At 43.8% G+C, this 19,266-nt stretch overlaps 1 protein-coding gene across 2 annotated transcripts in view; it reads right to left on the bottom strand.

Annotated features, from left to right (window-relative positions):
• Nucleotides 1-4,344, bottom strand: part of CDH11 (cadherin 11) — a 107,033-nt gene extending 102,689 nt beyond the window's left edge. The window contains exon 1 of one of the 2 annotated variants that reach the window (XM_083626584.1): nucleotides 3,842-4,344. The gene's annotated coding sequence lies outside the window, so the exon portion shown is untranslated. The remainder of the gene's footprint in view (nucleotides 1-3,841) is intronic. The other variant, XM_083626585.1, reaches the window with a different exon arrangement.
• Between the last annotated feature and the right edge of the window lie 14,922 nt (nucleotides 4,345-19,266).

Here is a 19,266-nt window from a genome sequence, read left to right as displayed (position 1 = left end):
CTTGGTGGGACTTACTTTCCAGAACATTATTTAGGATTGTAGCCTTAACAGAGTTTGATGTTTAAATTTGGGATATTTTGCCCCACCAATAGACACACTCATCCATTTCATTTTAATTTGGCTATGGCACTCCAGTATTGATCAACTAATCCATAGTATTATTGCAGACTAAAAATCCTATGGGGGTTTGTCTCACTCAGGAATCCATGGGCATCCAAAGGAATTGTTCACTGAGGCTGGAAATGAAAAGTAAAAGAAGATCAAACAGTGGGGTTTTTAAAGTTCAGTGGTATAAACACCAGAGAGATCATGTGAAGTGTGAATTAACAGCAGTACATAGGCATCTGATTTGGCACCAAACTGGCTGTTGTTCTTTTTTTCTTAAATGACCAAAGAACCAATGACATTTGTTTAGGTGAAAACATGATTTTCTTTGTCAAAAGCTCTTGGGTCAAGTGCCCCACATATAATTCATTTAATTGTTTTGAAAATAGAAGACAATGGGTTTTTATTTTTTTTTTGTTTCTTAAAAAACACCTGAATTTTTAGAATTTCCAGAAACTAAAATTTGTTTCATTGTCTTTTCTTTTGTTTTTATTTAAATGTGTTTCTTTTTAATAAATAAATAAATAAATAAAAGAAATCTGCAAATCCGTTGCAATTTCACAAAATCTTGTTGCTGAGTTACAAAGTTCCTCTTTCTGCAAGATCCATATTCAACAATGAGTGCAACTGTTTTACAAGAATGGCGGGGGGGGGGAATCCTCTCCATTTAATTTATCTTATTTGGTCAAACTGCATTTGTTTGTAAGAGTGCAGTTCTATGTCTCTTTGATTAGAAGTAATTGCCGTTGGATTCGATGGGCCTTATTTCTCAGGGAAGCGTGTATAAAAATGCAGCCTAAGTTGCCTGGACGCTCAACACGATTCATTAGCGAGGAAGTAGCCCCTCCTATTAGGCTGATGGTAATCATGCTTTGTCAGACAAATGGGGGGAAATACACGATATTATCAGGTGAAGAAGAAAAAAATCCCAAGAACCACCATCCTCTGTCACCATTCTATATGCATCCCATCTTCCATATATAATTCCACAACATAAATCATTGCACTTTGTCAGATTATCTGTCCACAGACCTCACCCCACCCACCAATGAGAGATCAACTATCAACACTGTAAAGGGAATTTCTTTGCTTCGCTCTTGACAGAGCTTATTGTAATAGTTCCTACGCTAATGAACTCACCCAAATGTGCAAACTTTGTGCATTTCTTTTCTGCAAAGTCAGAACTGAGGAGAAGCCTATAAATAGCACATCCCTATCACCCGTTTCCTCTGGTTGCATTATCAGAGGATTGGGTTTTAAATATAAATTATATAAAGCAGAACTGCAACAAGGAAACATCCATCATACGGGTTTTCTTGGGGGCATAGAGGTCTTTGTTTGATTTTTTTTTTAAGCCTGCAGACTGAAATTCTTCCTTCTCTAACTTTATTTGTTCTCAAGAAGCAGCAAGGCAAAATGTTTTCAAACTGTGGTCAATTTTACATTTCCTGGGGTGCAGCACCTTTTAAAATGTGCTGAAACAGCCTTCTGGGATTGGAAACAAAAGAAGAACTCTTCCAGGCATTAAGGTCTACTTTACTGCCTTACCATGAAATGTGCTGATGCAATGCTACAGGACCGTGGCGTGCAAGCAAACAGCTTTTATCATCATCACCATCATATTCTGGAGCTTGGAATAATCCTAAGAGTGACATAACTTGCATCTGAAATCCCAAAAGCTGGCAGCCACCAAGGCAAACTTCGGCTTAATTGTTGTAGAGAACTTGCTTTGTTGACAAATCTTAACTGAATCTGAGAAGAGGCCAAGTGTTTCAGATCTACCTCCTAATGAGCATTGCATGTTTTCCAAACTCTGACGAAACAGCTTCTAAACCAGAGAAGTGGATACACGAAGCAGGGAAAATACGTACACAAAAAGCCAAGGAAGAAATCCCTCTCCTGCTCATGGCCCAGCCTACCTGAATAGGTCTATTGCAGCCTTATTACTTTGCAGTTTCATTATTAAGCCATTAAAATTATTTGATTCCTTAACAGTGGGTCAATGGCCCATGAAATTCTTATTGTGTCATCAAAATGAATCAACAGGAATCATGTGTTTCCTAGCTGAACTATGAGCCGTGGGGATGTGAAAGAGAAAGAAGAAAAACACCACTTAGTTCTCCTTTCCCAAATTAAAGGTTGCTGTTTCGCCTGAACTACTGACCTGCATTTTGCTAAAGGGATTCCTTTGTCCTCACAGAGCAAAGAACTCAGTCACATCACTGAGACCTACCCTTTCTATTTTATTTTGCAAAAGCAACTGTACCAAATATATATAATAAAGGATATCCCCCCCATTCTTTACTCTGTGCCAACTTGGCACCTCTCTGCTTGGGTACTGGCCCAATAAATATTTAAAGGCACTGATGATAAATGGGTATCACTCCAGAAAGGTAAAGTTGCTTGCCTGGTGATGTCAGATTGTAAGATGGGCTCTGGGGAGGATTCCACAGGAAGAGGGTTCTTATTCAAAAAGTGACCGTTATGTAGATGGACTGGCAACCTCAAAGCCTGATTTATTTCACCTTCCCTGGGGCTGAGATTACCTATACATCAGCCAAAGAGCATAACGGTTTTCCAGCCAAGCCATCTCACCACTCTCTCGCTCCCTCTCCACGGGTACCTTGTGAATGCTGCTGCAAGATGCGAGCGGTTGGCCAAACAAACAACGACAAAAACTCTCTCTGGTAACAACCATGCATCTTCTGAAAGGGAATCTCTGGGATAATGTTTTGAAAGGGGTCTCCTTCCCCACAATTATTCTACACACACAGTCGACTGCTTTCCGTCGCCGCCGCCCGCGCCCCCCCCCCACAAAAAACACCGCCGAAGGCTCCAGAAGTAACCCAGAGTTAATCACAGTTCCTATCGACCCACTTTATCTCCCCCCCCCCCGCAAAAAAAGAACATTTGCCAATGCATGCGATAGAGCGATATTTGTAAAGAATTTGTAGAGACATGAGAGACGTTTGCACAAAACATAACGAGAGAGATAAAACCTCAAAGATTTGAGGTTGGGGCGTCTAGATTTGAGGGAGAGGAGAACCCGTGAGACTCCCGTAGTCGTTTCTTGTGCAATGTCCCCCTGCCCGCAGAGCCTCGATTTGTACTGATCTGATTGCCTCAAATTGATGCTCAGCAAGCCAGCTATGGCATTTTGCTCTGGGGTAGCCAGATGCGCTGCTGGGCTGCTCCGGAGGTTCTGCTTGGGGGAAAAACAACAACACCCATATGGCTCTATCTCCACGCACTTTCACAGCCAGCTAGAGATAAGAGGAGCCCAAACAACCCAGAGATCTTGCCTGTCTAGGTGTCTGATCTGCGTGCATAATTTCTTTCTCCCCCCCCCCCACTCCCCGCCGCCAGCTACAAACCAACGATCAGCCCTCCAAGCTTCGCCTTTGGCTTCAGGTCAGTTTCTAGCCACCCCCGGGCTTCCAAATCCTTCCCTTGCCCCCCCCTCCCCGCGCCGCCCCTGCAATCTCAGATGCCTCGGTGGCAGAGGAAACTCTGCGCCCCCATCAAACCCCCTCTTTCCAGCAGCTTCCACTTTGCAGATCTTCACCCTATCCACCCTCAGCCCTTTCCCGATAACCTCCTCCCTCCCCCCCCAAAAAAAAAAATCTCCATGGATGCAGCAAAGAGCATCGCTCCAATTAAGAATATAAGAAGTCCCCCCCCCACAAAAAAAAATTAATCTAGGACAGGCGGAGGCAGGCGGAGAGTCAGCTCTTACCTGCGAGTCCGGCTGCCTGCTTCTCCCTGGGTCACCTCTGGCAAGAGGAAAGCGAGCCGAGGCAAGTCCCATTCACAACTAGAGGCGCAGGAGGAGCAGCGGCAGCAGCATCCCCAGCCAATTCCACTCCACTGGCAACGGCGGCTGAATGAGGCTTCGAGCTAGTGGAAGGAATTAGAAACAGGAGAGAGTGAGTGAGAGAGAGAGAGAGAGAGAGAGACAGAGAGGAGGGAGGCAAAGGGGGAGGGAGGGGAGAGAGCAGGGAGGGGGAAGGAGGGAGGGTGGAGGCAGGAAGGATGAAGAAGAGGAAAAGCTAGAGGCTCTGACTTGTCCTCTTTTGGCAGAAAGGGACGACAAGGCCTCACATCTTTCCCTTTCCATGGAGCTTCCCTGAAAAGGCAGTGTAGGCTCTGGGAAAAGGCGTTCTTTGCATTTGGGGAAATGCTCACTCTTTAGGAACATGGGACGCTTTATGTACCCAGTCAGAGCGCTGGTGCATCTGGTTGAGGAATGGTCTATGTACAAGCGGCTCTCTGGGGTTACTGGCAGGGGAGCTTCTCAGCCTTACCTACAGACACTGGGGGATTGGACATGAGACCTTCTGCTTGCTGAGCAGATGCTGTGCCACAGAGCAACGGAGAAGCAGGAGTGGATCAGGATATCTTCGGCCACACAACAAAGCGGGAGCGGAGGCCCTGCTCATTCTTCTTATCTCCTCCTTTTTGGGAAGCCTCCTTTTCTCTATCCTAAGCCCAGATGCACAAAGGATGGAGGTGGTGTTTCCACTGGGTCAGGCATGTGCAATCTGTGCACGTTGAGAAGCAACTCCCACTCTAGCCAACCTGCAAATGGCCACCTTCGCAATGCATGAGATGGACCATTTAATTCTGTGATAGTATGCATGCATGGTAGGCAGAAGATTCAAGGCTCAATGTCTCAGATCTCAAAGCAGGGGTGAAAATGGCCCCCAACTGAAACTCTGTAAAGTCGCTTCCAGTCCATGCAGACCAGGAATGAGAACCTGTGGCCCACCAAATACTGTTGGGGTAATAACACTCCCACCATCTCTCACCATTGGATTGACCATTGGGCTAGGGCTTTTAGTGTCCCACAACACCTGAAGAGCAGAGGGTTTCCTATCTCTCATGAAGACAAACCTTGAGTTATGACAAATGGTCTGATTTGGCTGGCATTATCGTATGTTTCCAGTCTCCTGCTTTCTTGGAAATGGGACAGGATGGTCTCTTCAAAGCATGCAGATGAATCTTCTGTGGGGTGATGGCTAGCATGAAGGAGTCACCTCTTCCAGAATATTAAGTATGGGAACCATTGCATGTTCTATGACACTGTTGCTATGACTCCCCACCCCACCCCCAAAAAAGAACACACCCACATGTTAAATGTCGACTGGCAGTTTAGCAACCATCCTCCATCTTTACACGGGATGAAGTAGAAATTTTTAAAAAAGGAAAAGCCAGGATAGTGCAGTGTTTTCTTTTCTAGAAGGCTGCGTGCACAATATTGCTTACTCCAGCTCCAGTGTGGTCCCACCACTAGTGTTTGATGCTGAGTACACATGATGCTAGCCACAGACCGTAGTATTCCTTGAGAAATGTCCCTGCTTGATGCACTTTCCCTCAAACCAGCTCCCATTTTCTGATTAGGAAACAGAAGCTGCAGTGAAGCAGAGGTGTGTACATTTCAGGCAGCCATTGCACATGCGCTGATGACAATGTATGCGCTGATGACAACTTAAATAAATCTGGTAATTGGGTGAAGACACCTCTCTCCTCTTTCTGGTATGAATAGCACCATTAAAAAAATTGCTTGAAACATTGCAGTGGCGTTGGGGGGGGGGCACAACTTAATGTATTTCAAGCCACTAATGTGTACATAATTTTATTTTTCTGAGAAGTTTTTTCTTTCATAAGTGACACACAGGCATCACTTTTAAAGTGTTGAGAACTAAGAAACAGACTGATATCTTGAGACAGACTGAATTAACATGAAGAAGCATTCACCCATACCATTCATCTTCCTGGAACCATAGAACTCAGCAACAGAGCAGATATGCCACCAGGCACTGCTGATCATGCAGTTGGGTTCCAAGTTATTTGCATATAATGTCTGAGAATATCCTTGTCAGAACACAGGTGACAGGGTGTGTGGTATAGACACGGGGGGGGGGGGAGGTTGCAGGTTGTTGACTCTGCTAAAACAATTCCTTGTATTCTCCCTTTACCACACCATTTAATAAAACCCAAATCTCCTGTTCACATATATGATCAGTCACTCTTATCACAAAATGTCCCTTCTGATTTAGATAACAAACCAAATCAAGAAAAGGCAAAGATTCTAAGGAACCTTAGGAGCCAAGGACACTAGCATATAACACCGGTCTTGAAAGACCTACATTGGCTCCCAGTACATTTCCGAGCACAATTCAAAGTGTTGGTGCTGACCTTTAAAGCCCTAAACGGCCTCGGTCCAGTATACCTGAAGGAGCGTCTCCACCCCCATCATTCTGCCCGGACGCTGAGGTCCAGCGCTGAGGGCCTTCTGGCGGTTCCCTCATTGCGAGAAGCAAAGCTACAGGGAACCAGGCAGAGGGCCTTCTCGGTAGTGGCGCCCGCCCTGTGGAACGCCCTTCCAGCAGATGTCAAAGCGATAAACAACTACCTGATATTCAGAAGACATTTTAAGGCAGCCCTGTTCAGGGAAGTTTTTAACGTGTGATATTTTACTGTATTTTTGGTTTTTATGGAAGCCGCCCAGAGTGGCTGGGGAGGCCCAGCCAGATGGGCGGGGTATAAATAATAAATTATTATTATAGCAACAGCCCCTTGTTCCACACTAATGGGAGGGGAGTCCTGGAACATCAGGGCAGCTGAGTAAGTTGAACCAGTGGGATAAGGCACCCTGAGCGGATAAATGATGTGTTGTTAGCAACATTTCAAATAAACTGATTTGCTGGTGGCACAATCTCTTCCCCTGTCATTCAGAAGTACATAACATCAAGTTCAACAGGCCTTACTCCCAGGAAAATGGCTAATAGAATTGTTGCCGGTCTTTGTATTTCAGGATTTCTTCCCAGAGTTTGGAGTGAACAAGAGAACAAAGAATGGAATACCGTGGCAGAACACTACAAACAATAAAGCAAGGGCAAAAGAAAGTAGAAGGAGAATTTATTGAAGCACAGCAGTGCATCCAAAAGTAAACAAACCTGGATGCACCCTCACATACAGTCATCCTAAGATTGCTTCTTTTGCAGAGCTGTGGCCATGTCATCAGGGAAGAGAAGATACAGATAGAACTGAAGGCACTTAAAGGTTCTGCAAGCGCAATTTATTTTTAGAATTAATTTTAATCTCAGTTAGTTAACTCAAAATTTTGTTGACCGGACTGCCTTGGAAGGAGAGAAACACTCCTTTGTTAGAGGCTTTAAAGCAGAAAATGAATGGCCATCTATTACGGATCCCATAGATTTCTTGCATCAGGAGTGGGTTGGACTAGATGACATGTGAGGTGCCCCCCAACTCCTATAATTCTTTGAAATTAGAGTGGAATGCAGGGTGTCAACACAGTGTGGGATGTTGGACTGATTCTCCTGTATAAATCTGCTCAAACCTTGTGATCAGCTGTGGAGGCCCTGTATATAGTTCCACGTGTAAGATCAGCAATATTGGTGTGGGCATGAGAGACCAATGGTGGCTTCAGTATCTGTGGAATTCACTCCCCAGTTATTTGTGTAGGAACAGACTTTATAATGGGTCTTTAAAAAACACTGGTGTCAGGTTGCACTTTTTTTGTTAAGGATTTATAGCGTTGCTGGTCTGAAACTATTTTAAGTTATTTTAGTTCACTGTAATGATGTGTTGCTGACCTCTGATTTTTTTTCAGAGTGCAGTTTTTTTAAAAATAAAAATAAAAAATTAACTGTGACATTGTATTCTATAGTGTTTTTTATGTAATTTGCTTTGTGAGGGCTTTGTCCTAACAGATGGCCTAGAAAAACTTAAATAAATAGAACAAGGAATCACTATGCATTTTGCATCAGTGAGTTCAGCAGATATCTCCCATGTGCTTTCACAGCTTCCTCCATTGCCTTAAGGACTAGAAACTTCACCAGCTTAGGGAAAAAAGCAATGGCTTTAGAAAGTCTACATATTGTGAGTGAGCTCCCAGGTTCTGCATGAGCAACATGCCAGTTGTAATTTGGAACTCTAGATGTCCTGGATTCAGTGTCTTTTGCCTGTGATGGAAATATTAGGATATAATGAGAGAGGGGGAGAAGAACAGAACATACCCAAGAACATTATAGATATAAACAGATATGGGAGGTCCAGATGGTTATTCTTTAAATGAGAGGAATGTGCTTAGGGGAGTTTGCTGGGAAATAAAGGAATGTGTCTGTAAAGCAGTTTTTATGAATGTGAAGAGGGAAGAACTTTACTTTAATCGGAGTTGGTCAGTCAAAGCTTTGGAATATGTGTCCAGGCTCTGCAATGGCTCTTAAAAAAACAAGATTATTCACAAGGCTGTTTGAATATTTCTGCCTTATTGAAAGCAGATAGTGTCTGATGCTTTTCAATCTGATGCCACTGAAATCCAAATGAGTTCTCCCATAACCTCAGTACAAACTAGATTACACACACACACACACACACACACACCCCAACCTTAGGCAAAGCCCCATTTCTCAGTGCCAAAAATGAAATAAAATAAACATTCCAAAGTAGTCAGAGGATGGAATAAATTATTCAAATCAAAGGCATTTGCATGCATACATCCAATCTGCATGCCATATTCTGATTTGAGGATTTTGTCCTCAGGATGAAGGGCTGTGCAAGGGAGACAGGAACAGCGTTGGAGAAGTGAGTCAAACATGGGGAAAGAGAACAAAAAGCTGTGTTCCCATCATGCCCCTCTGGTAACTGGGGAAGGGCAGTGGCTTAGTGGTAAGGGCTGGGAGAGACTCCATTGTCTGAAATCTTAGAGAGCTGTTGCCAGTTAGTGTGGACAGTCCTGGGGCAAACAGACCAACGGACTGATTCAGTATAAGGCAGCTTCCTCTGTTCCTGACTTTCAAAGAAGGCACTGCTTCCAGATGAATGCACAGCTTATGGCAGAAGTTGGTTGAAGAAGCTCCTTGTAACATTCAAAGGAGAAGTCTTTGTATGTCCATTATGGTGGAAGTGCAAACTTCCAAACAGACAGGCTACACAGAAGACAGCAAATGAATTGTGCAATCTCAGATTTTACTCCTGCCCCCAAAGCACCGCCAGGCGATTGTGGAAGCAGCTTGGCTGATGAAGCTTCGTAATACATTTTGAAGCTGCTCTGAATGCTGAGCATTTAGGCAGCATTGCCATTTAAAAAAAAAAGGATTTCCCCTTTTGTTAACCACAAGAAGTAGCTACTTAGAAACCTGTGTTTCTCATGATATATGAGAACTTCAAAATGTCTCGTTCCAGCAAACTTCAGTGTACAACACAAATATCCGCTTTATAGAAGTTTTTTTGCTGTCGTTGACATCAGCCAAGGGTGCTTTCTTAACTGTTATTGATTGATTGCATTTATATTTCTGACAAGGCACCCAAGGTGCTTTTCAATATTAGAATAAATTTTACAATAAATATAAAGCAGACAAAGTATTCTCAGGACAGCTTCCGGAATGAGCTTCCAGACCTAGTCTTCCTCACTTCCTGCTTTCTCTCAGAGCACACACAAAGTTTTAAGTATCCCCAGTGTGTTTGTGGGGCTTCTCTCAGACCACCAATGGTATTTTCAGGAGCTGGTAACTACCTGGGCCTCCCACTCATATTACCCATGTGCCAAGTTTGTACCACCATGGCAAGAAAAGGTTTTTCAATGGATTTCCCTAAGCTATGGACATCCCTTCCCTTGGAGACTCACCAAAGTTAGAGCCTACAGGTTTAGCCAACAAAGTTCAACTCAAAGCAGACCTATTGAAGTTAATGAATCACAGTTAGTCATACTCATTAACTTCAATAGGCCTTTTTTGTTTGTTTGCAGCCTCCTTCCCCTGTTCTCATCATGTGTTCTGCATTTAGAGCAAACACATTTAACAAAATATGGGACTGTCTTGTTTAAGCTGTTATGACTCCCAGTCCCATACAGGTTTGTGCCTCAAACCAAATGGGCCATTTATAGAAAGTTTCTTGATGACACAAAGCTTATTCCATTGTCTCCCAGGCCTACTAATATTGCTTCCAGTGAGTTTCACTGCTTAGTGGAACTAATGAGAGATCAGCAAAAAAAAGAGTCCAGGGACTACAGGAGGGGAAGGGGCACCATTCCAGTGCTAGAGCCTTTCATGCAGATAGACCCATATTAACTCCAACTGTTTAGATGCTGAGGAGCTACATGGTTTTCTTAAAACTGCTTTCCCACTCCATTATTCTAAGAGCAAACACATTCTCTAAGTGTTGATTGTCATATAGCCAAAAGAACATGATTCCATGTATGCTTAGAATTCACTTTAGGCCTTGCCACTGAATGCAGGAAAATCTGTAGTGGAACTAGGTAGGGAGGCATTGGGGGCAGGCCTTGTGTGCAGTTCCCTGCTCTCTACCCCATTTTAAGCCAACACACATTCATCCTAAATGCATTAATAGGACTAGCGTGTAGTCACATTAGGGAAGTAAAGAAGCACAGTCTTCAGTTCCCCATTGTACTCATTGCATGCCACACCATTTCCATTTCCAGGGCAGTTCATCTTCCATCAGAAACTATGTTATTTGTCTCACTGTCCACTGTAGCTAAATTACATAAGGTACATCATTTATGTAATTATTATGTAACTTACGTAAGTCAAATAGTTATTGTTTCATTCCATGTGATCCCCGCATTGCATGGGGTGGGACTTCATGAACCTTGGGGTCTCTTACAACTCTCCAATTATATGATTCCACTCCATACATTTCAGTGCAAAGGAAACAATGCAAATGGGGGAGGGGTAGGACAATCCATCACGTATTGCCTGTTGACTAAAAGCAGCAACAGCAGCAAATACTGATCTTATTCACTGGATTGATTTCCATTCTGGATATGGGCCAGATAAACAGATACCAGCAATTTCTCCTCCCATTTCTGTTTTCTTTAAAGTTCTCTACCATCCCCAATCCACATTACCCTATTTCCTACTGGGTATGAATGCAGGTACGTATATGAACACACATAGCCATCCAGATTTCAAATCAACTAGCCACATGTAACAAACATAATAAGAGATGGGACGGGGAGACAGAAGAAATGCCAAAGCTAACCCAATAGAATTGCACACAGTACAGAAAGCAGCACCTGCTTAATATGCTTAAGTCAAAACCCATTTATTGATGAATTAATGAAACCTTTCATTATACATTTCAAAAGGCATGTTAACAAATGAATACAATAACATTTGATGGGGCGCTAGCGATTGGTCAGAGTTTGCTTCAGCTTCCTAGGCTGGAATCTCAAAGGGAGAATCTAATCAGGTGTCTTCCCTATTACATTTGTCTTGTCATCTCCACTTTCTAAAGGAGTTATAAGTTTGAGGATACAACCCAGGAGATGATACTCAAGCAAAATTTCATTTCAAAATCAATAGACTCTGCTTGAAGAGATGCTTCATGTATGTCCAGCTGAATCAACAATATTCACAAAAACTAAAATACAAACTGACCCGTATTTTGGAACTTGAAAAGCACCAATGCTGATAAAATGTTTCAGCACAATAGAGGTCATGTGATGGGCCTTTCCATGAATGCTATCAAAGCCCTTACAAGAAAGCAACAAATAAAAAATGCTTTTTTTAGGAGATGTATTATGAAATAGCCAGTTGTGTTAGCATTACAAACTGCACCTAGGTTTATAGCTAGAAACTGACCTGCCATCTCACCAAGACCACGTGACAGCCTCAACAAGCTGGGGTGCCCAAGCCAAGGAGCATGTCCCATCATCTCCTGATAACCATTAATGGTCTGAGAGAACTACCTGAGCAGATACTCCCCTACATTCCCTGGGGCAATGACCTGTGTGACTTGAGGGAAGGCAGAAGTAAGGGAGCCCAGGCCAGAAAGCACACATGCCATTGGCCCCTGATGAAACCTTCTATAGCAGCCTTTCTCAACATTTGGTCCCTTTATGTTCTTGAAGTACAACTCCCATCATCCCTAGCTACCAGGACCAGTGGTCAGGGATGATGGGAGTTGTAGTCCAACAACATCTGCTGACCCAAGTTTGAGAAAGGTTGCTTTACAGGCTGAGATGACTTTCAGAGTAGCCCCTCCTACACCTTTCACAACCCCAGAATCAAATTCCTATTCTTTGAGATGAAGACAAGGCCTTGGAAACAGGAAAGGCTTGCAGAATCTGCTCCAGAAGCACTTCCACCAAGCAAGTGCCCCTTCAGCCTGAGGATGTAATGTTGCTGCCCTCAGACTCAGAGGACTTTGTTGCAGAGGTCCCAGTGAGACTGATGCAGAAGGCTGGGGTCCTTTAATTGAAAGGCACCTTCCAGTGGGGATGTGGCAAGCAAATGGGATGCAGCAGCTGTTCTATATAAGGCTCAGGTTCAGTTGGTTGCATGCTGAAGCAATATCAGAACCCTACTGTACAACAAGTGCAGCCTGAATTTGGCCTCCCCTGCATTGCACCCAACCTGAGTCTTGTTTTGCCTAAGGCTGCTTATGAAAGATCTGTGTAACCTAAGAGATAGCAGAAGTGAGAAAGCCCAGGCCTACCTCCAGTTCCCCTTGCAGAACCACCACCAACCTGATGTCCTGAACAGCAAGTCAGTATATCATGTCCAAAGTTCCAATTCCGAGGGTCAATTCACACAAGCAAAGTCCAAAGGTCAGGAAACAAGGTTGAGGGCCAATCCAAGTAGCCAAGTCCAAAGTCCAGTAAAACCAGGATACAGTCCAAAGCAGAGTCCTGTGGAGGTCCAGGAGTATCCAAGTCAAGATCCATCAATATGGACAGTTAAGCAGACACACCACCTCAGCTCTGCAGCCTTTTTATACTTTGCCTGCTGATTGCAGCATCTGGGCTTGCTGAGGCATGTAACCCTCACCTGTTACAAGCATACTCCACACACCTCCTCCCAGAGCTAGTGAGCCCTACCTGGCCAGCTGGGCTGTGGGCTCTTGCCTGTCTCAGCCTCTTGGAGCACCCTGCCCTCTGCTTCCTGTGCTTCAAATCCTGCCATGTTTGTGGCTCTGGTGATGGACCCTGCGGCTTCGGTTCCTATGCACTGACACCCATCCCCTCCTCCTCCTTCTCCATCACCCCAACCTCTCATTTTCCCATCCCCAGCTTGTCCCGGTGTATCCCAGTCCTGGCTACCCCCCTCATTGGGATCCTCTTCCTCCTCCACATTTTCCTGCCAGTTCATGACACCTGAAAGAAGTGTTGGGGCATACCCTCCCCTTATGAAACTTCATTAGCATTTTTGTGTGAATTTTTCCTGTCCACATCTCCATCTGCCATTTTACCTTAACACACATTTTTGCAAAGCAGTCTTTTCTAATGCATTTTTATACGTTATTTTCACTAATATGTGCATTGTTACACTTTAACCTAGTATATTCATTTATTTGTTGCATTTACAACCTGCCTTTCCTCCAAGGATATCAAAGGAGCATACATAGTCCGCCTGCTCTCCAATTTATCACCACAACAACCCTGTGAGGTGTGTTAAGCTGAATATAAGTGACTGTCCCAATGTCACCCAGTGAGTTGCATGGCCATGTGGGGATTTGAACATTCTAACTACTACCCCACACTGGCTCTCATATGTATACATTGTTGTACATTGGCTGGAAAACTTTTTCCCAAAATCTGGAGAAGCACAAATTTAAGGATGGCTATATTCATTTCACATAAGGGACGTGGGTGGCACTGTGGATTAAACCACAGAGCCTAGGACTTGCCGATCAGAAGAGCTCCCGTTGCTCGGTCCTTGCTCCTGCCAACCTAGCAGTTCGAAAGCACGACAAAGTACAAGTAGATAAATAGGTACCACTCTGGCAGGAAGGTAAATGGCATTTCCGTGCACTGCTTTGGTTCACCAGAAGCGGCTTAGTCATGCTGGCCACATGACCCGGAAGCTGTATGCCGGCTCCCTCGGCCTATAGAGCGAGATGAGCGCCGCAACCCCAGAGTCGGCCATGACTGGACCTCATGGTCAGGGGTCCCCTTTACCATTTTATATTCACTTCATACTTTATTTCAGAAAGTGGTGTTCAGATTTGCCTTTAAATGTGAACTAAACTGAATTTCTTTTCCATCCCTACAAGGTTCAACTTTTTAATGGGAATCTTTTTACATTACATTTCCTCTCATGATGGTTCTGTTCTTCCATCAATGCCCTAAGCATAACTAAGGAATAGCTTGCAGTAATTTAGGATCTCCTAGGTTTAAGTAATGCCTGCAACCTACCGGTATATCCTGTTCATTGTACCCCTAGCAAAAGAGAGGAAGGAAAACCTACACTGCCCTCCAGCAAAAAAGTTTGCCCAGATGCCCCAGATTCTCTCATGCACTGTTGGAGTGACATACATTTGAGACATAAACACAGGAAGTTTATACATAGTTTCGACATTATGCAACCATATCTGTCTATATGCTTAAAGTTAGGAACATCTGTGATAACAGATTTGCAAGACTTAAAGAGAAAAGAGGTTGCCAGTTCTGTGCTTTGACATTTGCTCATTTCAGAGATTATTTTAAAGATCCACTGCTCGCTTCCCAAGTTAACACAGTTTATCTATATATATTTAAAATGAAATAAAACAAACAAACCAACATCTGACTGTGTTCTAACAGATGAAAGCCTCAAGGTAGCTGATTTTCCATTTTTTAATCACTGTTCTGTGGTACATATAATTTTCCTTGTATTTTTGTAGCTGATTTTTATGTGTAATGTTTACTTTGATGCTAAAGAGGATGTGATATTCAGCTGTTAATTGTGTTTTCTAGAATGTAGATGGTCTCTTTTTGTTGTTGTTTAGTTGTGGTTTATTTAAGATATTTCAGCAGCAACAACATATTCATTCATTCAATTTCACGGGGGGAAATAAAGATTTCTATACCTATGTTTTATATAAGTGTATATTTACTGTTTACCTCTGTATAAAGCAGGGCTGGGGAAGCTGGGGGCTTCCAGATGTTCAACTCCAAATCCCATCAGTCTTAGCCAGAATGGCCAATGATCAGGGATAATGGAAGTTGTAATCCAGCTTCTTAAAGAAGCCCACAGGTTCCTGAGTGGTTCCCAAAACACCTCACAGTTTTCATTGTTCACTTTCCTCAACAACAGCAACATCGTTGTTACAATTCCCTACTTTCACACATAGGAGAAGTGAGGCTGATAAGTGAGACAGTGACTATTCCAAGGCCACAGGATAATTCTAATGAGCCCATGAAAGAAGCAGAATGTGACTGCAGACAGAAGTGTTGCTGCCTGAGGCAAATATGGGTTCCCACTACATGTACAGAAAAGCCAACTGGACTGGTCACTGAATCCTACTTCAACTTCTACTTTCATTACACCTGAGGGTAACAGGATATCATAGGGAAAGCCACATGGCACATGCAGTTCTGTCCTCCAACCTCTTGCTACTGCTACCCATCCTCTTTATTCACCGCCTGAGGTAGTAATCTACCTCTACCTGATGTTAGGGCTGGCTCTGACTGAGAATAGTCCTGGCAGACCACATGAGTGCAAAGGGTTGTCAAGGGGAAAAGGTTGGTGCACTGTGATGGCCAGAGAAAATGAGATGCCATTAGACTGCCTGATGTGTTTACCCAAATACAGCTGCAGGAGCCTCCAAACTTGATCAGAATGGTAGTGAAGGAAAGGGTGAGCCAGTGGTGTAGCGTGGGTTGTCAGTACCCGGGGCAAGGCAAGTAATTTGCGCCCCCTAACCCGTGGATTTGCGCCCCCTAACCCATGGATTTGCGCCCCCCAACCCTAACCCCCAGATGTTGCGCCCGGTGCGGCCGGCCCCCCCTGCAGCCCCCACACTACGCCACTGGGGTGAGCACTTTCCTGTGCCATTTCCAAATTTAAATCCACTCCCTCCCTCCCCCTCCCTCTTGAAAGCTGCTATTAGATCCATAGCAGAGCAAAAGAGGCATGGCATAGTTACCCAGTTCTACTACCACTATGGGTCTAATAATAACAGGGGAAGAGAGTTCAATCAGTTGCATCTTAGTGAGCCATGGGGTAGAAAGCTGCCTGAAATGTTTTTTCTTATGATTCCACGAGTGCAAGGGCTAAAGTGAAACTAAACATTCAGGGAGAGGCATGAAATATCACTGAGGGGATTGGGGCCCTACACAGCCTTCCTTGTCTACTGCTGCACCTCTGCGCCTTTGGGTGGTGAACTATTTCCTTTATATTTTCCTTCTTTAAAACTGCTTCTAAATTCTTGTGTTTGCATGTGATGTGTAGCTAACCATCCAGAAAAAAAGTGCTTTAATGGTAGGAAGCACTATTAGGCCCAGCTGCTATGAAATCACAAAGACAAATAATGGATTTCTCTCTCCCCCCCTTTTTTTTTTAAAAAAAGGGAAGTGTATTTGGAAAGATAAAATTTATTCCTTGGCTTTAAAAGTTACAACATGTGACCTTGGTTTCGGAGAACAATCTGTAGGTGGGGGTAAGGATGGAATCAGAAAAAGGCAGAGGGCGAAGTAGGAGGGTCCTTTTTAAAGAAGTGTTAGATGTAGGGTGGCAGGGCGGAGAGGCAATGTGGTAATGCAAAATATTTCTCAACTAACAAATCTCATCACACAAGCATCACCCTTTTCTCCTTCTGATTTTACTCTAAAGGGCTTTAGTTTTGTAACAAAATGAAGTGAGCGATGGCCACATGGGGAGAGGGGAAATGTTTGGGTGAGTCACTGATCTGTATCATGTCCGGCACACCAGCTCTTCCCCAAGCTAGCCCAAGGGCAAATGGTAGACATGTGGCCTCACTCCAATACAACAGTCAGTATGTATGTTCATTTTCATGCTAAGATACTCTGCATTTGTCTTGAATAAACAGCATGCTTAGACTAAAGCAAGGAAACAAGGGAATGAAAGAGGATGCTGTGGGAATTCGCTGAAGAAAGAATTCTAGGGTGCACATATAAGATCACAGCATTTTGAACTGGATGAAGGATGCTAGAATAACTACTAACCACTCAGCCACTATTCACATTCTCTAAGGGCAAAACTAGACGCAATGTAATTTATGTAGATACAATGTGATTAGTAGCCAAGGGGAGGCAAGGGGCCTTAGGATCACAGGGAATGGAAACATAAGTAGCTGCTTAAAACTGAGTCAGGTCATTGGTCCATTTAGTTCAGAACTATCTACACCGACTAGTACTAGCTGTCCAGGATTTCAGCCATATCTGGGGATGCCCGGGTTTGAACCTGGGACTGTCTGCATGAAAAACAGCTGTTGTGCCACTGAGCTATAGCCCTTCTACCTCCACAACAGGAAGAGAGAGCTTAAATATCCCCCCCACACACACACCAATACCATGGTCCCAGCAAAAATCTCACCCCCTCCCAAGCATGCTGTTTGCATCAACAGTAAAGCATTCTTTGGTTCCAACTGAAGTTTTGCTCCCAATACAAACTGCAGCCTCAGGAGGACAATTTTCATCAGGAGTATGGCACATGGAAAGGATAAACTCTCCCATTCTATGTTATGCCCTGTGCTCCTGTGCTGCTCACCCTATTAATGGATACGTTTCACATTTTGAACAATGTGAACATTAAGCACATTCATATTGCATCTAGTTTGGCTCTGATACTATGGAGGATCTTGTTCTGTTTCAGGAGTGGGTGGGCCCTCAGGCCCAGGGGACAAATACAGCTCTGCAGGCCTCTCTGTTTGGCCCTTGAAACTCTGAAAGCACTGCGTAAGTAAAGCAGGTTGCCCAATGTAGACCTGCTGTATGGAGGGTATATGGAGCTACAATGTATGGAAGGTGGTGGGGAATGTAGTAGAATTGTCAAGGGCAGGGAGTGCGTCTCTGCTCTTCTTCCTCACATGATGTGGAGCACAGAATTAGGAACAGGAAACAGAGGCCTGACCAGGACACCAACTCATAGACTGCGGAGCCACTGTTGGAAAAGCTGGATCCATTTCCTGTCTCTGAGGTTCATACAGGTAATTAGGAGCTCACTGAACCTAAGAACAGCAGCTGGGTCCACAACATCAGGACCCATAGAAGCAGAGCTAGGACTCAGACAACACATTCTACTTGGCCTGAGGAACCCAGTGTCCCCCATACTCCAGCACATGAAGTGTACCAGGCAAAAGTGTTATGGTCAAGCCAAAAGGGTTGGCTCTTTGAGATTCTGCAGTTCTCAAAGGGGACAGAGCCTCAAACCTCTGTTATTAAATGTTCCATTGTGGCCTTATGGCTGGCACTTTAATTACAGAATTGGGGCCTAAGTGCAATTGTAAGTCACTGTTGTATATTATGTTAACACAGCTGCTCATGCTCAATGGGACAGTTGAGGTGGGGGGGGGTAGTCCCCATTCTGGGTAACTTGCTCATTACCTCAAAACAGTTTGGATGATGCCTGTTGTCCTCTTTCTCTAAGGTCCTAAACCCTGAAGAAGAGGTTAGTTGTGAGGTTTCCTGAATTTTTTAAAATGAGTGATGAACTTCCCCAACACCACAACCTCATTGTATGTTGCTGTTTTATGTTATAAAAAGGTGTAAGTCTTAGTTCCTGAGTGCCAATCCATTTGAGAGCTTCTGTGAAACTGAGGTGAATGAGAAGAGGCCATTTTCCCTCCAGCTAACATTCTCTCTAATTGGACTAACATAAAGTTGGGGAAGGGAATGTGTATCACCCAGGAGAAGCAGGAAGGAATCTGGCATGAAAATACATTTTAATATTTGTGTGCAAAGGTAAAGGGAAATAAAAGGGCTTCACCTTTGGTATCTGAAACTAGAAAATAAAATCTAATCCATGTAATTCTTAATCTATCACATTGGAGAAGAGATTGAATGTCTATAGGGACCTTGCTCATATGTGGTGAGGGTGTCCTAAGGTACAAGTATTTTGAAGAATGTTAAAAAATGATAGGCAACCCACATTTTAGCAATGTAGTGAAAAACAGAAGAGAAATTGTATATGAATGGTGTAATTATACCTGGCAAATTGCTCTATCAGAGAAATTAATGAAACACACCGTAGCAATAAGGTGCACAGGATATGGAGATGAGTTTCTATGGTTTTCATACTATTATCATCACTAGTAGCCCTTGATAAGCATACAGAACATAAGAGCCATGCTGGATCAGGCCCTGGGGTCATGTAGTCCAGTGTCCTATTCTTACATTGGCCAAACAGATGCCTGTAAGCAGGAATTGAGTGCAGTAGCTCTCTCTCACCTTGT

This window comes from Podarcis filfolensis, assembly GCF_964270895.1.
Source record: "Podarcis filfolensis genome assembly, chromosome: 8".
NCBI lineage: Eukaryota > Metazoa > Chordata > Lepidosauria > Squamata > Lacertidae > Podarcis > Podarcis filfolensis.
This window is presented reverse-complemented; position numbering and strand designations above follow the sequence as displayed.